At 34.6% G+C, this 17,042-nt stretch overlaps 1 protein-coding gene across 4 annotated transcripts in view; it reads left to right on the forward strand.

Annotated features, from left to right (window-relative positions):
• LOC115452261 (Ig-like and fibronectin type-III domain-containing protein 1) overlaps positions 1-17,042 on the forward strand; it is a 171,467-nt gene that overhangs the window by 27,650 nt on the left and 126,775 nt on the right. For 2 of the 4 annotated variants that reach the window (XM_037437330.1, XM_037437331.1), the window contains exon 2: positions 4,100-4,139. The exons of 1 other annotated variant lie outside the window; for it this stretch is intronic. The gene's annotated coding sequence lies outside the window, so the exon portion shown is untranslated. Of the gene's footprint in view, positions 1-4,099; positions 4,140-16,584; positions 16,612-17,042 lie in introns of all 4 variants that reach the window. One more of the 4 variants, XM_037437327.1, reaches the window with a different exon arrangement.

Genomic DNA, 17,042 nt, shown 5'->3' on the forward strand with positions numbered 1-17,042 from the left:
GTAAAGGGTAGCACGTGAAGTATTAATAAAGAAAATATTGGGGGTTGACACAACGTAATATCGGGCTGTGTTGCCATCCATTACACATGGTGACGTCCCGACAGACGGGAAACAAAATGGGAGGTCGTGTTTGAGGTCTTATTAGAGACATAATATCGGGATGTTCGCTGTTTATTGCTTCGAAGCTGTAGGTCGAGAATATCGTCTTTGTTTCATATGGTTGGTAAAGTAGGTTGGTTGAAGACAGTTGAGAGTACGAATAACTTAGAAGTGGATTTGACTATAACGATTTAAAGTATTAACAGACAGGATCTTTTAAATGAATAAATGTACTAAAAGCTAAAAAATAATTTCATGGATACAATCATGGGGACCAATATGTATACATTGTTATATTTTCAAAATAAAGTAACTCGTAACCTACTCACTTTCTGGAAATATCTATGGTCACATAAATTCCTAAAAATGCAATATACATTTATGTTAACACCTGATTGTATCCATGAAATTATTTTTTAGCTTTTAGTACATTTATCTGCAATATAAAACCGTTTAACTTAAAAAAAAATTTTACTTTTTTATTTTTAAGTTTTTAGTTTTTATTTCTCATTCTATTCAATTCGTTGAGTGCCTCATTATTGCAAGGTTTCGTGCCTGTTAGTTTATTGTAGTCAAAATCTTCAATACGTAATCCCTCCAAAGATCTCACTCTACTAAGAGCTACGTAGGCTTGGCCTTCCTCAAATAGTTTAGCGCCTAAGTATACGACGGCGTGGTCCACAGTGCTGCCCTGCATTTTATGCACCGTGGAAGCCCTTAACAATATTAAGGGCAACATTCGTCTTTCAGCCGTCCCGTAATTAAATTTGGCTGGAAACTGTATGGCTTTCGGGTGTATAAGATGTACGCGAAAACGATAACGACATATCATTTTTATCCACCCTAATGCCATACAGTTCTCGGCACGCTTTTACCTTTTACCTTAACTTGGGTGGTATACCCCTAGCGAGGTATCATTTTTAACCACCCTAACGCCACACAGTCCTCGACAGGATACCAGATCTTGACTTGGGTGGGAGATTCGTATTGTAATTTTGTATAGTATACTGTATTATACTTACCAAGCCATTTATTTTGATACCCATATTGATAGGATTGAAAACTACATTATCCGCCATTTTGTAGCAGTGGCCATCTTTGATTTTGATTATGTATAGTGCACTGAATTCTACTTGACAAGCCCTTTCATTTGATACCCATATTGATGGGATTGAAAACTACATTATCCGCCATTTTGTAGCAGTGGCCATCTTTGATTTTGATTTTGTATAGTGCACTGAATTCTACTTGACAAGCCCTTTCATTTGATACCCATATTTATGGGATTGAAAAAAACTAAGTTGTCCGCCATCTTGTAGCGGCGGCCATCTTGGATTCACAATAATATTGAATATAGATAATTGTATTGTCACCAGAATCAAAGGCGTATACCAAATTTCAGATCAATCGATTAACGGGAAGAGGGTTAAATTTCAATTACTAAATTTGACCCAAACAAACAAACGGGGTGAGCTAAATAAAACCGTTTAATAAAAAAAGACAAATAAATACGTTTAAGGTGGTAGCTCAAGGTCCATTTCCATACATTTTGTTTCGGCTTTAATCTGGGTAACTAAACAAGTATTGGCAAGTAAAGAATTTAAATTCACGTCTAGTTAGTGATTAGTTCTCGCAGTTGAAAGAAAAATGTAAAAATAATTAATAATCATGGATATTTCTGCCTTTAAAATTTCGTCATATTAAATTTTAAAGGCCGAAATATCCATGATTATTAATTATTTTACGTTTATCTTCAACTGCGAGAACTAATCACTAACTAGACGTGAATTTAAATTCTTTACTTGCCAATACTTGTTTAGTTACCCAGATTAAAGCCGAAACAAAATGTATGAAAATGGACCTTGAGCTACCACCTTAAGTAAATAGACTGCTGGATTTTAACAAATCGCACACGACGCCTTTGTCTCCAAACGGGTAGGCAAAGGTGCTACCAGAGCATCCACTTTTTGCTTTGTGCTTTCCATCGAATGATATGATAGGGAGCGAGCCTACCGCCACATCGGACATAAATTACACACTCCAGGCTAATACTGAGAAGAAAAACCCAATATCACTGTCCCAACCGGGATTTGAACCCAGGACCGCAGAGTGATAGTCATACGGCTGACGCAATACAACTACGCTATCAAGGCAGTAATCAGTATTATTCTGTTTTTTTTTTTAATCGGATGTAATATCAGTCATTATAATTTAAAATTGGCATCATGTCTCATCTGTATCTTATATTACAAAACTAAAGAGTTTAAATTAAACTATTTCACGGATTTTATCGCGGTTTTAATATTTTACTTTTCTTCCGACGTTTCGAAGACTTTAAAAAAGACATTCGCGTAAACATAAGAAACCATTACTAAAAAGATTATTTAAACCACTGAAACTAGGTACTACGATACTGGTTATTCGCACTTCACTATTTTTAATGCTCCTTTTTAACTCTAAAATGGCCATTAACTCAAACAGCAAGCAAAAACCAGCATATCTTTAATTTTACTCGAAAGAGTATAAGTTTGCAAAACCATTATCGTTATTCCACAGGTTAGAACACTTTGGGACGGTTAAGCCGTGGCTCAATGCCAATTTTTCAGGAAGCGTTAAAACCTGTTAGATATGCTATCACATGGACGTATGAGTGATTCAGTTTGAATATGAAAATGGTCGTTTTTAAAATACACTTTTGAAGAGATAAGGGTACGGTCTAGATTAGAGGTTTCCAAACTTTTTTTTCTCATAGACCACTTTTAAAGTTTTGCTGGGTCCAGTAGACCCCCTGCTATGAAATTTCTACCATATTACCCAGAATATACAAGATTTTACATGTAACAGTCGCAGAGCTTCTTATAATGTAATCTGCCTACATTGACTGGTGAAGTCAAGCTAACATTTCAGTTCTTTCCTCTCAAGTTCTGATAAATTCTCGTGCGCCCTCGCTTACGAATTGTGAACCCCCATTTTTTGGTTACGCCGACGTTGACCCTCGTCGAGTCTCCCGTGGACCCCTGGACGTCCACCTGGACCACTTTGAGAATCAATGGTCTAGATACTAATATTATGTAATTTACCAAACAGATATAGATACATAAATACTCACCTTAAATTTATAACACCCTCTATTTGCGTTGGGGAATAAAATTGCTATCAACATTACATTTTAGTGGTTTTGCAATTCAGAAAATAATCTTTAGTACAAAGTATTTCGGCTTGTATTTTCATGAATTGTTATTCCACAGTCTATCATGAAAATCAAAATAAACTCAACGAACATCCACGCTGCCATAAGAAATCGTTTTGATAACAAAGGGCGACATAATGATATCCCTCCTAATATTGGATGACATTCCTTAATGCGGGACGTTGGGGTGATATACGACGGGGACAAATAGCAGCGTGTTACGCGTGATTGATGTGTTGCGAAATGTTAATTTAACTGCATTTAACCTTGACTTTGGAGGGTTAAGCGTGTTTGTCAGTTTAGATTTTAGTAGTATGAAGAGGGTAGGTGACTACTTTGTTTTAAATACATTTATCAAAAAGTATATCATGCTAAATCCAACGGAAAAAGAATGTTCCAAATCCACGGAATAATAGCTATAAAATAATAGTAATAGCAAACTGTGATGTCATAGAGTGTCATCGGTCATAACGCTGCTTGCGTAAGAAAGAGATAGCGCCATAGCTCCACCACTTTTACACACAATAATATTGAAAATATTAATGACTGATTTATTTTTTCTAATAATTTTAATTTCGTATATAATATATTTTTCGTATTATTTTCTATTACGTATAAAATAATGTATAAAAAACCTAATAAACTACCCTTTTGTAATATAGCAGGTTTTATGGTAAAAAAATAAATAATAATAAAGCGATTTCCAGTGAAGTATGGACTTAGGTCCGTTTAGTTTAGTCGTTAGTTTATAATGGCTACAAATGGCTGTTTGCAAACTATAGGTATAATATTTATTTTTCTCATTCTCAGGTACGTTCTTCTAGAGAGACTGTCCTCCATCGTAATTAAGGTATGACCTGACCTATTTGTTTATTAGGCTAACATGGTAAACACATTTAGATATGACATGTCCTTCTCCAAATGAGGTTAGAATAATGTTGTCTATAGTAAGCAGCGATAGCCTAGTTGGTTGCGGAATGGACTGCCGAGACGAATGTCCGCAGGTTCAAAGCCCAAGGGCATACACCTCTGACTTTTCTAAAAAAATTATGCGTGTATTAAAGAATACACGCATAATTTAATTCACAAAGGTGAATTATAGTTTGCTTTAACGGTGAAGGAAAACATCGTGAGGAAACCTGCATACCTAAGAAGTTTCCTATAGGAATTTTCGAGGGTGTGTGAAGTCTATCAATCCGCACTAGGCCAGCGTGGTATAGTTAGGCCTAATCCCTCTCAGTAGTAGAGGAGGCCCGTGCCCAACAGTGGGACAGTATATAATACAGGGCTGTTATTATGGTAAACTACTTGGCTGTGCCCCTAGTATTTTCGACGTCTTTGCTCACCGGTGACCACGTACCATCAAGTGGGGTACTTGACCATCTGCTTAGAAAGCAATAAAAAATATATATTATGCATATACGTGAATAAATTAAATAGTGATAGATGTTTCGATTTATTACAAAACGAATTTCTTTAAAAATAAACTCAACTAATCAACTGTTTCATTTTATAATTAACTAGTTATTGCTCGCAATTCCTCCTGCATAAAGTTTTGCTGGGATAAAAAGTAGCCTATAGCACTCACAAGTAATGTAGCTTCCTATTGGTGAAGAAAATCAAAATCCATTTAGTAGTTCCTGAGATTATCCCATTCAAACTAACCTTTTAGATTTATTAAATTAAACTATTTTTTCGGATTTTATCGTGGTTTTAATTATTTTAGTTTTCTCCTGACGTTTCGCAGACAGCCTTCATGGTCGCGGGAGGAGGGATTGAGGTGTTGTTCATCTGCATTTTCCTATATTGTATTAGTAGAGACTACTGCGGCTGTCAGTTTTATAGAATATGAAACCGAAGTTTGACACATCCGACATTCTGAATCGTGACAAGATAATATTTGCGTGGAACCACTAAATATAATTGGTTAAACATGTAAACGAAGATACATAGATAGGATAGTAGTCATCAATCATGGCTGCCGTTCGTTTACCTGAACGTATGAAAGAGCATATCGGATTCAATCAAATGTCAAAACCGATTGGACCAAATACAAATTCACATGACCGCAAACACCGTTTTAGAATCGTCAGTGTTCGGTCAGATTTAGGCAATGGATTGTCAAAAATACTTTCTTGGTGCTTCTATATATTTAGATATTTTTTAATGGTTTTAGATCTAGTGGCATAAGTGGTTCGTTGTAAGTCAATGAGTAAATGCTAAGAATTTTTATGAATAAAATGGCTGCCAAGGAAATAAAAAATTATAATTTTTTAGATCCGTATTTTTGTGTAATTGTATTCGGGATTCACAAGATATGAATCAAAAGGAATACGATTCGAAGATATTGTTAGCAAATGAAGTAACAATTGGGATTACCTAAATATTATGCCGTATAATACAGCATATAATATAAACTCTGAAATTATTTATCATTTAATCCTTAGTACACAACAGTAATCACTTACCATTAACTTGTCGACTTAAATTTTTTCCGTACATTTCAACTGAACAGTAACCAAGCTCTACAAACCTAAATATGTTACATAAATAGTTATAATTAACTGTTGTAGTGTTATGCCGGAAAACGTGATGTCAGATAAAGTACTGGTTGTGTTGCGTTTCGCTTTCCATGCTCTGACGCCCGCACTACGGATTCACATTATTTTGGTTTGTAATACATTTGTATATTAATATGAAATGCTTGAAGAAATCGTTTGCTTACTATTACAAGGTTCTTTGTTATAATTGATGTGGAAATTGACTGCCTTGGTGACGTAGTTGTACTGAATTCGTGGTACGACAGGGCTGTAAGATCCTGGGTTCGAATCCCGAGTCGGGCGAAGTGATATTTGAGTTTTTCAGCTCAGCCCGGAGTCTAGAGTTTGTGCAGGATATGGCGATAAGCTCGCCCCCTATCATATCATGGAACGGAACATAATTCGCGAAAGGTGCCCTGGTTGCGTCTCTGCATACTCTTTCGGGGATAAATGCGTGATATTGTTAATGTTACAAATAAAATTATATCGGTCTTTGAAAGGCAATCATATCTAAGCGACAAATATACTAAAAATAAGATATACATATTTGTAATTGACAGTTTTCTGAGTCGTTTTATTTAGGTTAAGTATATCTAGGACATTTTTTATATTATGACACTTTATTTTTATAAAGTAAACAGCCATTAGCCATAGCGGCGGTAGCCTAGTTGGGTGTGGAACGGACTGCCGAGGCGAATGTCCACAGGTTCAAATCCCAAGGGCACACACCTCTGACTTTTCTAAAAAATCATGTGTGTATTCTTTGTGAATTTATCGTTCACTTTAACGGTGAAGGAAAACATCGTGAGGAAACCTGCACATCTGAGAAGTTCTCTATAGGAATTTCGAAGGTGTGTGAAGTCTACCAATCCGCACTAGGCCAGCGTGGTGGACTAAGGCCTAATCCCTCTCAGTAGTAGAGGAGGCCCGTGCTCAGCAGTGGGCAAGTATATAATACAGGGCTGATATTATTATTATTATTTATTATTATTAAACAGCCATTCGAAAAGTCAAAGTTACAATATCTACCTACATTTTACAGTTTTAAACATTTTTTTCCTGTTAGTTGGATCGTTCGTCCAATTTCGGTTTCATTCGCGTAAATGTTTACGTTATGTGACTTTATTTTTATAAGCAGTTATCCGAAAAGTCAAAGTTACAATATGTACCTACCTACATTTTAAAATTATACTTTTTTTATTTTTAGCTGTTGACGTTCCGATCTATGGTCCCATTTCAATGTATAACATTCGCGTAAACATAAGGAATCATTAGACTACACTGTTAAAACTATAGTTCCATTAACTCAAAGTACAATCTTCTAACAGTACTCAGATTTCTTTCTATCTTAGAGTTCATGTTCTCAAATAAGTCTGGTTAAGCAGTAGCCATTGACTCCTTGAAATTTCTCTCCAGTATTTGCTTTGAGTTTAATAGAGTTAACCCTATGTGTGAATAGAGATCAAGTTTGATAACACAAGTTTGAAATTAGACGGTTGGATGATTGTCTTTATCGATTACCCAGGTCTGAAGAGAATGTAAATTATTTGAATTTTTTAATTTGTATCGTTGGCGTACTTATGCTGCATGTGCGGTGTGGCAGTGCTCTGAGGTGCTCGATTCGGATCCTGGGTCGGGAAAAGTGATAATTGAATTTTTCTGCTCAGTACCAGACCGGAGTCTGGAATTTGTGCTCGATATGGCGATAGACTCTCCCCCTATGTCCTATGTGTGTTTGTTTTTTGGATCATTATTTTGTTTTTAATTTAATATTTGCAACCGCCGTCGTGGAAAGTGTAAAATCCATCATAGTGTCCTACATAAGTGATTATCTATACTATTATATAAAGCTGAAGAGTTTGTTTGTTTGTTTGTTTGAACGCGCTAATCTCAGGAACTACCGATCCGAACTGAAAAAATCTTTTTGCGTTGGATAGCCCTTTGTTCGTGGAGTGCTATAGGCTATATATCATCACGCTATACCCAATAGGAGCGGAGCAGTAATGCCTAATCTCAGGAACTACCGGTCCGAACTGAAAAATTCTTTTGCGTTGGATAGCCCTTTGTTCGTGGAGTGCTATAGGCTATATATCATCACGCTATACCCAATAGGAGCGGAGCAGTAATGGCTAATCTCAGGAACTACCGGTTCGAACTAAAAAAATCACTTTGTATTGGATAGCCCTTTGTTCGTGAAGTGCTATAGGCTATATATCATCACGCTATGACCAATAGGAGCAGAGCAGTAATGGCTAATCTCAAAAACTAGGAGTTTGAACTGAATAATTATTTTTGTGTTGGATAGACCTTTGTTCCTGGAATGCTATAAGCTATATATATCATCACGCTATGCCCAATAGGAGCGGAGCAGTAATCGCTAATCTCAGGAACTACCGGTTCAAACTGAAAAAATATTTTTGTGTTGTATAGCCCTTTGTTCCTGGAGTGCTAAAGGTTATATATCGTCACGCTATGACCAATAGGACCGGAGCAGTAATGAAACATGATGCAAAAACGGGGACAATTTATTAGTTTTGAGAGCTTCTGTTGCGTGCGCTGCGTAAACGGTTAAAGTTATGCAACAATAATGTATGACGGGATTGTTCCTCTTAAAAAGTTCTACAAAAATATATCATAAAACAAAGTCCCCCGCTGCATCGGTCTGGCCGAACGTGTTAAACTCATAAACTACCCAACGTATTAGGATAAAATTTGGTATGGAGACAGTTTGAGACCCTGGGAAGAATATAGGCTTCCGGGAAAATATATAGCGAGACTTTAATAACGGAAAACTTTAGCCCGAAAAACTTTATAACGCGGGTGGAGCTGCGGGCAAAAGCTAGTAAATAATATAATAATACAAATAATAATAATGATTTCTTACGTTAAAACGAATGCTGGACCAATGTCCATATATCAATATATAAAACTTTTTTTCGGATTTTATCCCAGTTATATTATAAATTTTTACCGAAAATTCGTAGACTTGGCAGCCTTCATGGTCACGGGGCAGATTGCGGTGTTAGTCCTTTACAAAATCAAAATTATATTATTTACGCACAGTTTACAATTAATATAGTACATACATTTTCACCAGACGCTTTAAAATACCAAATAAAAGACAATAATAACATCCTGTATGTAAAAAGTAATAAACTGATGTAAAAAACATAAAATACACATCGAATTGATAACATCCTTTTTTGGAGTCGGTTAAAAAGAAATCAAGGCGAAATATCAAATAATAAAACAGCCTACGGCAAATTAATTTGCAATTATTAACTTTTCCAGCCAAAAGAATTGTGAGCTCCGTTACATTTTTTGTTTAATTAAAAACTAAATGAGATTTGTTTTTCAAATAAAGCAGTTTTAAATAAATAGTATCAAAGGTTACTTTAAATAAGACCGTAAAATTGTTTTAAAATTCGAGCAGTTTTAGGGTTCCCCACCACAAAGATCTAAATTATTTATATTGTCTGTAATTTATTTGTGTTAGCGTATGTATATATTTGTGTAGTATGTTCTATATCTTATCGTATCTAAAGAAAAGAAAGAAAGATTTTAGTATTGCACACAAACAGCATAACGTGCACATAGTAACAAAAAGAGAGCAAAAACATAAAATTAGAAAAATAAATTATACCTATTGTGCCAACAATGGGAACCCTCATTCAGCTTCTTGCTGGAGTACCAGTTTGATACCAAGCGCTGATTTTCAATGAGGCACCCCGGATGACGTACGGACACTAAGTAGGTGTAATGATACAAATACAAAATCTATCTATATATATAAAAATGAATCCCTATTTCCCTTGGTCACGCCATCACGCGTGAACGGCTGGACCGATTTCACTATTTTTTTTTGTTGCGTTTGTTATTGTCAGGAGAAAGTTCTTATGAAAGAAAAAATTCAAAAAATTGCACGGAAAATTAGAAAATTTAAGAAAACTTAACGACAATATTAATTTTGCATAACTGTCAGTGGTTTTTAATACCTGTCAGCGATCGACAGAATGCGCGCGTGCATACATAGTTAAGACAGGACAACGTCTGTCTGGTCAGCTAGTAAAATATACCTCACTACGTATCTAATGTTTAATTCTATTATTATTTTTACGTACTCCCTTCTTTGCCCTTTCAACTATATACATATAATTTCCATCCAATGGTTGTCTGGTAGATATCGCCTCGAGCGATAAGACCGCCATTTGTACCACCGAGGTTAAAACTATTTACATCATAGGTAGACATTTTTGTTTTTTTTTACAGTTATGGTGTACAAAAAGATAAAAATAAATAAAGGAACCCTTATATGATCAGTTCGTTGGTCGTCCTTACGTTTAGTTGGCAGGACCGCGTAAAGGTATCAAGTTGAAATTTATATAAAATACTCGGGAATAAGGTCTCTTTCAGCTATAAAAAATCAAAGTTGTAAATCAATGTGATTAAAAGATATGACTGTTGTTGCATATTTTATTATATAAAAAATATTTATTATGTTTATTGTTTATTTTCATCCAAATGTATTCAGGCGTATTGCATTTACTTCTAACAAACATCTAAACATTTTCACAAACTTTCGCATATACAATAATAGTGAGACTAAGAGTGTGAGACTAATATTTTGATCTGCAAAATAACATTGTCATCACGAACAAACACCTAAAAAACAATTTAAAAACGTCAACGTCCACGAATTAAAAGTTAAATCTATTTATTAACAAAAAGTGTTTACCGCGAGTCTGTGGGTTGTCCTGTCATGGGCTCCATAAATCAACGGCTTATAAGAATTTTTGATAGCATCCATGCAAAAACCACAGCGGGCGGTGACACGCGAATACTGCAGATTTTCAAGCCGCGTCAATGTGGAAAATGCACGTTTAAAAAACAATTTATCATTAATTCAATAACCATATATGGGCGGGAATTATTTATTTTTAACAACTACCTACATGAAATTACGCCTAACAACAGTTGAGACAGCTGCCCGTCCATCAATGTTATTTATATTAAACCCAACATTCCAATTTTAAAAAACCTCTATTTTGGAATAATCTATATTCAGTTCGCCAATTTTAAAAATTCGAACATAATTTATCCGTGTAATAAAAAAAAGAAGGCAAAGGTATCATAGTTCATACAGCCATTACAGAATTTAATGTGATGCCATTTGATCGTATAGATCTTTTTTTATTCAAACCTTTCATTTATTTTGTCTACAAACGACAACACACATTTGCCTATTCTGCATATCTATGGAGCAGGTACCTTTCGAGTAATATAAGTCTCATTCTCTTTCTTGTATAATAAAGATTAAGTTTTCTAGAAGTTTCGCCAACGATTAGCCCAACATCAACGAAGTTAATGCACATAAACTATTTGAAACATGTTTGTATCGTCCAAGATGCATCGATCCATGTAAATATTTTACGTAATTAAAATTACTCGACTCATATTAAAATTCTTCAAAAGTTTCAGAATCTTGAGCGGTATTTTCAAACGTATTGTTGGGTTTATTAAAATTCTGTCCATGTATGTACGGTTTTACATCTAACGATACGATTGCGATATATCGGACCGATTCCGATTACAACTGACTCTATAGGTGTCATCAAGCCACCACAATATTAATTTCAAAGTATGTTTAGAAAATGGGATGTTTTTCTTATTTCGAGATTTTCAGTCCACTATTCATATCTCAATTTTTTTTTGTTTAATTTTACATAATTAGTAACAGAACTGTTTAATATGCAATTCTAATTAAAAAAAAACGTAATGAATATTTTGTTATTAAGGTAGTTTAGTGAAATACATCGTAAATCATAATCAAATTGTCTTTATCAAGTTCGTTTACACTTAGATTAATATTATGATAACATAGAAGTATTTGTACTACGACGTCTTCAGGCTTACGGTCACCGATATCGTGTCGTATAATATAACAGCGCCCGATATCGGAGAAAATTGTGGAATCCGCAATTTCCTTAATCGATTAAATTCTCTATTATATGTTATTAAATATCAAATAAAGTGAAATAGGGACAATGTCATACATTATAGAAACATGATGAGATATTTGGAAATAATGCAACTGAAATTAATTGATGTTTAAAATAAGTTGTCGTTAAAACTCAACCTTTATTTACATAATACAGTTAAGAAAAATATTAATAAAAAATATTCATCAAGCTTTTTGCAAAATATATAGCCTGACCAGGAATATAAAAAACCTGCTTTAAGGGCACGTTTGCTTCTTTGTTATAAAGTTACCGTTAACAATACAAGAACTTAGTCCATATATTATCACCATAGTATGGAGAAGTTTTTTTTTCCTGATCTGGCTATAAGTACTCTTACCTAGACTCTTCATACTTAAGTAAACCTAGATTTTCGTTGTAAAATAATTAAAAACTCCTTTTACATTTATTGTCAAGAGCGTTGTCTATTGTTCCATAGACAATAAGAGCGCACTTTGCCCCGCTATATCCAGTTATAAACGAGAACATTATCAAGGGCACTCTAGCCATTTCATAAGACGCTGCGTTCGATGCAATAAACGAACAATTGACGACAAGGCATTATATTGCTTCTTCCATGTCAATAGTGGCGGTTTTCATTTGTTTTTTTTTAATAAGGCCACGGCAATCTGTCCCCACTGCACCTGATGGTAAGTGGAGTGGAGTCCAATAAAATGATGATTATCACTGGACAGTCGGCATAATTACGCCGGCCTGTTGGAATGCGACACACATGGACCACTATCGCGGCTTTTACCACCTTGGTGGTGGCTGCTATCTGGACAGATACAAAATATATCCTACCACCAGCAGTTTCATTATTTTAAATTATCTTCAATTATGCCTATAGTAGCCTTATGGCTACTGATCAAAGTAATTATTATAAAAAATAAATTATAAATAAAAGCCCAGAGTAGATTTATCTTCGGTTCTTAAAGAATGTTTATAAATAGTTACCGATAACATAGCATCTTCAAATAAATAAAAAACAATTATAACTTGGCGAACAAACTTGCACTTTTGATACGTCAAAACAAGTTATAAAATTAGTTATTATTATTAGATTACATTCATAAATTATATACGGAGATTTAAAATTAGGGATATAATTAATAAAAAAAATGCAGAAGCTAAACCAAAGAAGACAGCTCGGGCTGGCAGGTAAGGGAAAATAAAAAGATAATGCGTCGCGATCCTTACCGGTGAGGCTGATATGAGCAATCTATTCAACCTTTCATTAGCTACCTAAGTGAAATCCAGGAAATTAAATCTCATAATTTTTTAAACATTTTTAATAATTTACAGTGCAATCAACCAACTTACAGTAATATATTAGTCCTTGCTCTATTTATAAAATATAGCTATATCTTTCAACGTACACAGAAGTCATATTTCAAATGGACAACAGCGCAATAAACTCGATTGTACACCGCCTCTGCACAGATTATCTCATCCTTTATTTAAACCAATTCATCCACAGACAGACAGCCACTAGTTTACGTAATACATTGAGTTTTCTTTGTCTTGTTCACAATTCTCAAGATTGTTGGATTTATGTTTAAGGTTACTTGGGATTTATTAAAAAAAAAACAACTCGTTTTAATTTTTGCTTGGTACGAAATATTCCAAACGCTTTTATGACAGAACAATGCCATAGTATTCACAAAATTTTTGAGTTTATGGACACTTCTATGTGGCCATACAAAAATTAATTGAGAACTTTAGAATAATTTATATTAATTACTATAATAAATATACTTTTCTACTTAACACAATTATAATTTTGCATGCAAAACTTGGAACTTCTAGTAAATATGATCTAAATTCATCAAAACGGCTTGCGATTTAACAAAATTTTACCTCAACAGTCCGTCCGCCATTTTGAACGCGTTGAGGACCGCCATTTTGTGGTTACATTGAAACAGTTCTGCGGTTTACAACTTGTCATTGTGACTTTGAACGCATCAAAATGTATTATGAGCAAAACGTGGTGCTCGGCCAGTAATTATTTTCCATTCAAATTGTCATTATTAGTGTTCCAGTCTCGTTATTTGAATGCACTCAGAAATATTTCGTGACATCTCATGCAAGGACATAGCTTGCCATTCCGCAGTGAATTATTGACTCTATTATAAATTTTGCAGTAAAGATGTTTGTCTGTTAACTTTATACATTGCGAAGTTATCTGAAATTCTGTTTCTATACGCCACTTTGTAACACCTTGTGTAACGTTTTTCCAGGTGGTTTTAATTTAAAGGGCGCTTGTATATCATTGGGAAGTTTGTTTTAAAAGCGAATACATTAACCCACAAAGTGTTTCTAATTTTATGGAAACGAGGGACGTGTAGCCTGTTTATTTGCTTTACAAAGTTGCTTGTTGTTAAAAATTTGCTACGGGTTCATTGTGTTGCAATATGAACTACCACTTTTACGAGTACTTTGCTTGCAAATTCTTCATGGCAGTAGCGAATGGCAAATATACAGTCACTTCATGCTTCAAGGAATATGTTAGCCATCAGTTCCACTTGACAATAACTTGCAGATCTTGAGCGAAGTGAGAAACTTCAAGAGTTACTTGAAATTTTGTGCTAGATGTACCCTTAATCAAAGGCTAAAGTTGAAGTTAATTATCTTGGGTTTGATTAGCAGAATGGTAGAATGGAAGTTACGGTAACCGCGTATGAGGGCCAGAACAATTATTTATTAATGACGTAATTAGTTAATTAACAAAATTATTTTTAAACCTCGCATCGATTTGCGCGATAGCTACGGGCGCCATGTTCGTGCGCGGCAATACATTTATTTGCCGCGCGAGCCATTTAGGTTAAATTTTCATCTTGAGTACGGCTGCAGCGCGCGACATGCGCTCCGCTTCAACTCCGTTCTTGGGAAGCAGCTAGAATAAGCTACTCTGTCGACCAAGCTAAATTAAAACTGTTTCAAAAGCGCGCACACGCGCCCTACAGCCATTTTGCCGCGTTCCTAAAAACCGACTAAATGGCTCGCCCCGCGGCGCGGCGTTTTCGAGCGAGCTAATATTTGATTTGACTAGCGTGCTAACCCGGTACCCATTAAACGCGAATACCGCGCGCAGATGTTCGGGTACTTGCCGCGCATCACAGATACAAGGCTTTACAACTCACACGTTCGCAATAGTAATGATCACGCACTTAGTTTTAATTAAAACAGTGTGTTTGCTAAGTTATGTAAATATATATTCTGTATGATATTAGAAGAAAAATATAAATAGGAGCATTTTAAATTTAGAGACAGATCCTCAACACGCAAGCTCAAACCAAAAATATATCTCGGAGTAAATCGAACCCGCATTCGCATACTCCAAGCACTGACATTTAACGTTCACATTGAAATCACACTTAAAGTTACAGACTCGGGGTAATACCACATTATTATACAAAATGGAACCGTAAAATTAACTCTCCTTGACTTTTCATGCATATCACGTATGACAATGTATTTTGTTCGACCTAGTATATGAGTATGTTATACATGGGTTATCTTAATCTACTTGCTAAGAAAAGGTTTGTTAAAAGTACGAACGATGTGTAAACACGGTTTACTGTGTATGGAGATTTTTAAGATACATATTAAAGAGATTGTTTAGGGCAACTTTTAACTTTAATAATGAATAGAATGTATTTAAAGTTCATTTAAGTGTGAGAATTAACTTTTGAATGCAATATTTTTTATATCGGTAGCCTACTAGCCTAAACAACTTTAATCTCATGCTAAATTATGTAAAAGCTCTTAGCGCATACATACTAAATGGCTCAAATGTCCTCATATTTGCCAATGACCTCGTTAAAGATGTAAACAAATGCATGTTGTTTTTTTTTTCATAATAATAATATAAAAAGTATAAATAAAACCTGCATGTTTTGTGACATATAAACTGTCCCCTCTACATGTTACCGCCATTATTAAAAAAGAAAAAAAAATACATTATTGCGTATTATTAAAAAAAATATATACTCTATCGATTTTGTTTACAATATTTTCCTTGTAATTGGCAATAACTATTAAAAGTATTTTTATTTTTTACAACCAGCCAGGTATTTACGTTGCCATATTCTATTTTTAAAAACATATTCTTGTGTCCAACCTCTTTGTGGTCGAATCGGTATTAACCTTATAACGTGGCTCGTAGAGTTCAATAAAACTATGACGAGATAAAATGGCCGAGTTAACCCATCCAACTAGTCCAGTACGACGGCCGATGACCGACCATTCATAATTTTATTGATTTCGTAACGATTTTTAAAATTAACTGACTGACCACTCAAATCACAGTTGATTTGACTTGTCTCTTTTGAAACAACTTGGGTATTGAATAAAAACAATTTTTATTGCATGCATATACATTGCAAGTTAAAATGTTATATGCAGTTTTGTTTGACATAGACCATAACTGTTAAACATAATAATGGATATTAGCACTTCTGAGAAAAGTACAAAATAATCAATAGTGATTTATATTATATTTATTTTTTAATTGGAAACAACAATGAAGACTTACAAAATGTATAATGTCAATAAAAGCCTATTTTAATTTCCTTAACATTCTAAAATACGTTTAAAAATGACGCTATAATTTTTTACTGTGAATTAACTTAGTCGTTTACACTTCTTGTCCCCTCACCTATAAAAAATGCAAAGGTAAACGACCTATAAAGCTGACATCTTATATCCTATAACTCATATTCTATTTTAATTCCAGGTACGCATCCAGATCAAGATCAAACGCGTAAGTAATAGAGCCTCCGACTAAAGGTTATCACGAATTTGCGCTACATTTGTTCCCTACAAATTATACGCTATTGGGCTAATCTTAGCTCCTGAAAGGGGGTCGCCGCCCACCTGTCACCCAAGACAGGGCCCCCAACAATTAGGGGGAGTTAATAAGTAGCTATAATCCTTTAGGATATTAATACAGATGTATTGTGATATGTGATTCGAGTAAAATAATATAGACAGAAATAACGGCGATAGCTTGGTTGGGTGTGGAACGGACTGCCGAGACGAATGTACGCAGGCTTAAAACCCAAGGGCACCAGCGATTATTTTAAAATGTTGTGTATTCTTTGTGAATTACTGCTTGCTTAAAAGTTGAAGAAAAACATCGTAAGAAATCCTACATACCGAGAAGTTATCTATAAGAATTTAGAGGGTATGTTT

The sequence above is a fragment of the Manduca sexta genome, chromosome 10 (genome assembly GCF_014839805.1).
Source record: "Manduca sexta isolate Smith_Timp_Sample1 chromosome 10, JHU_Msex_v1.0, whole genome shotgun sequence".
NCBI classification, from domain to species: domain Eukaryota; kingdom Metazoa; phylum Arthropoda; class Insecta; order Lepidoptera; family Sphingidae; genus Manduca; species Manduca sexta.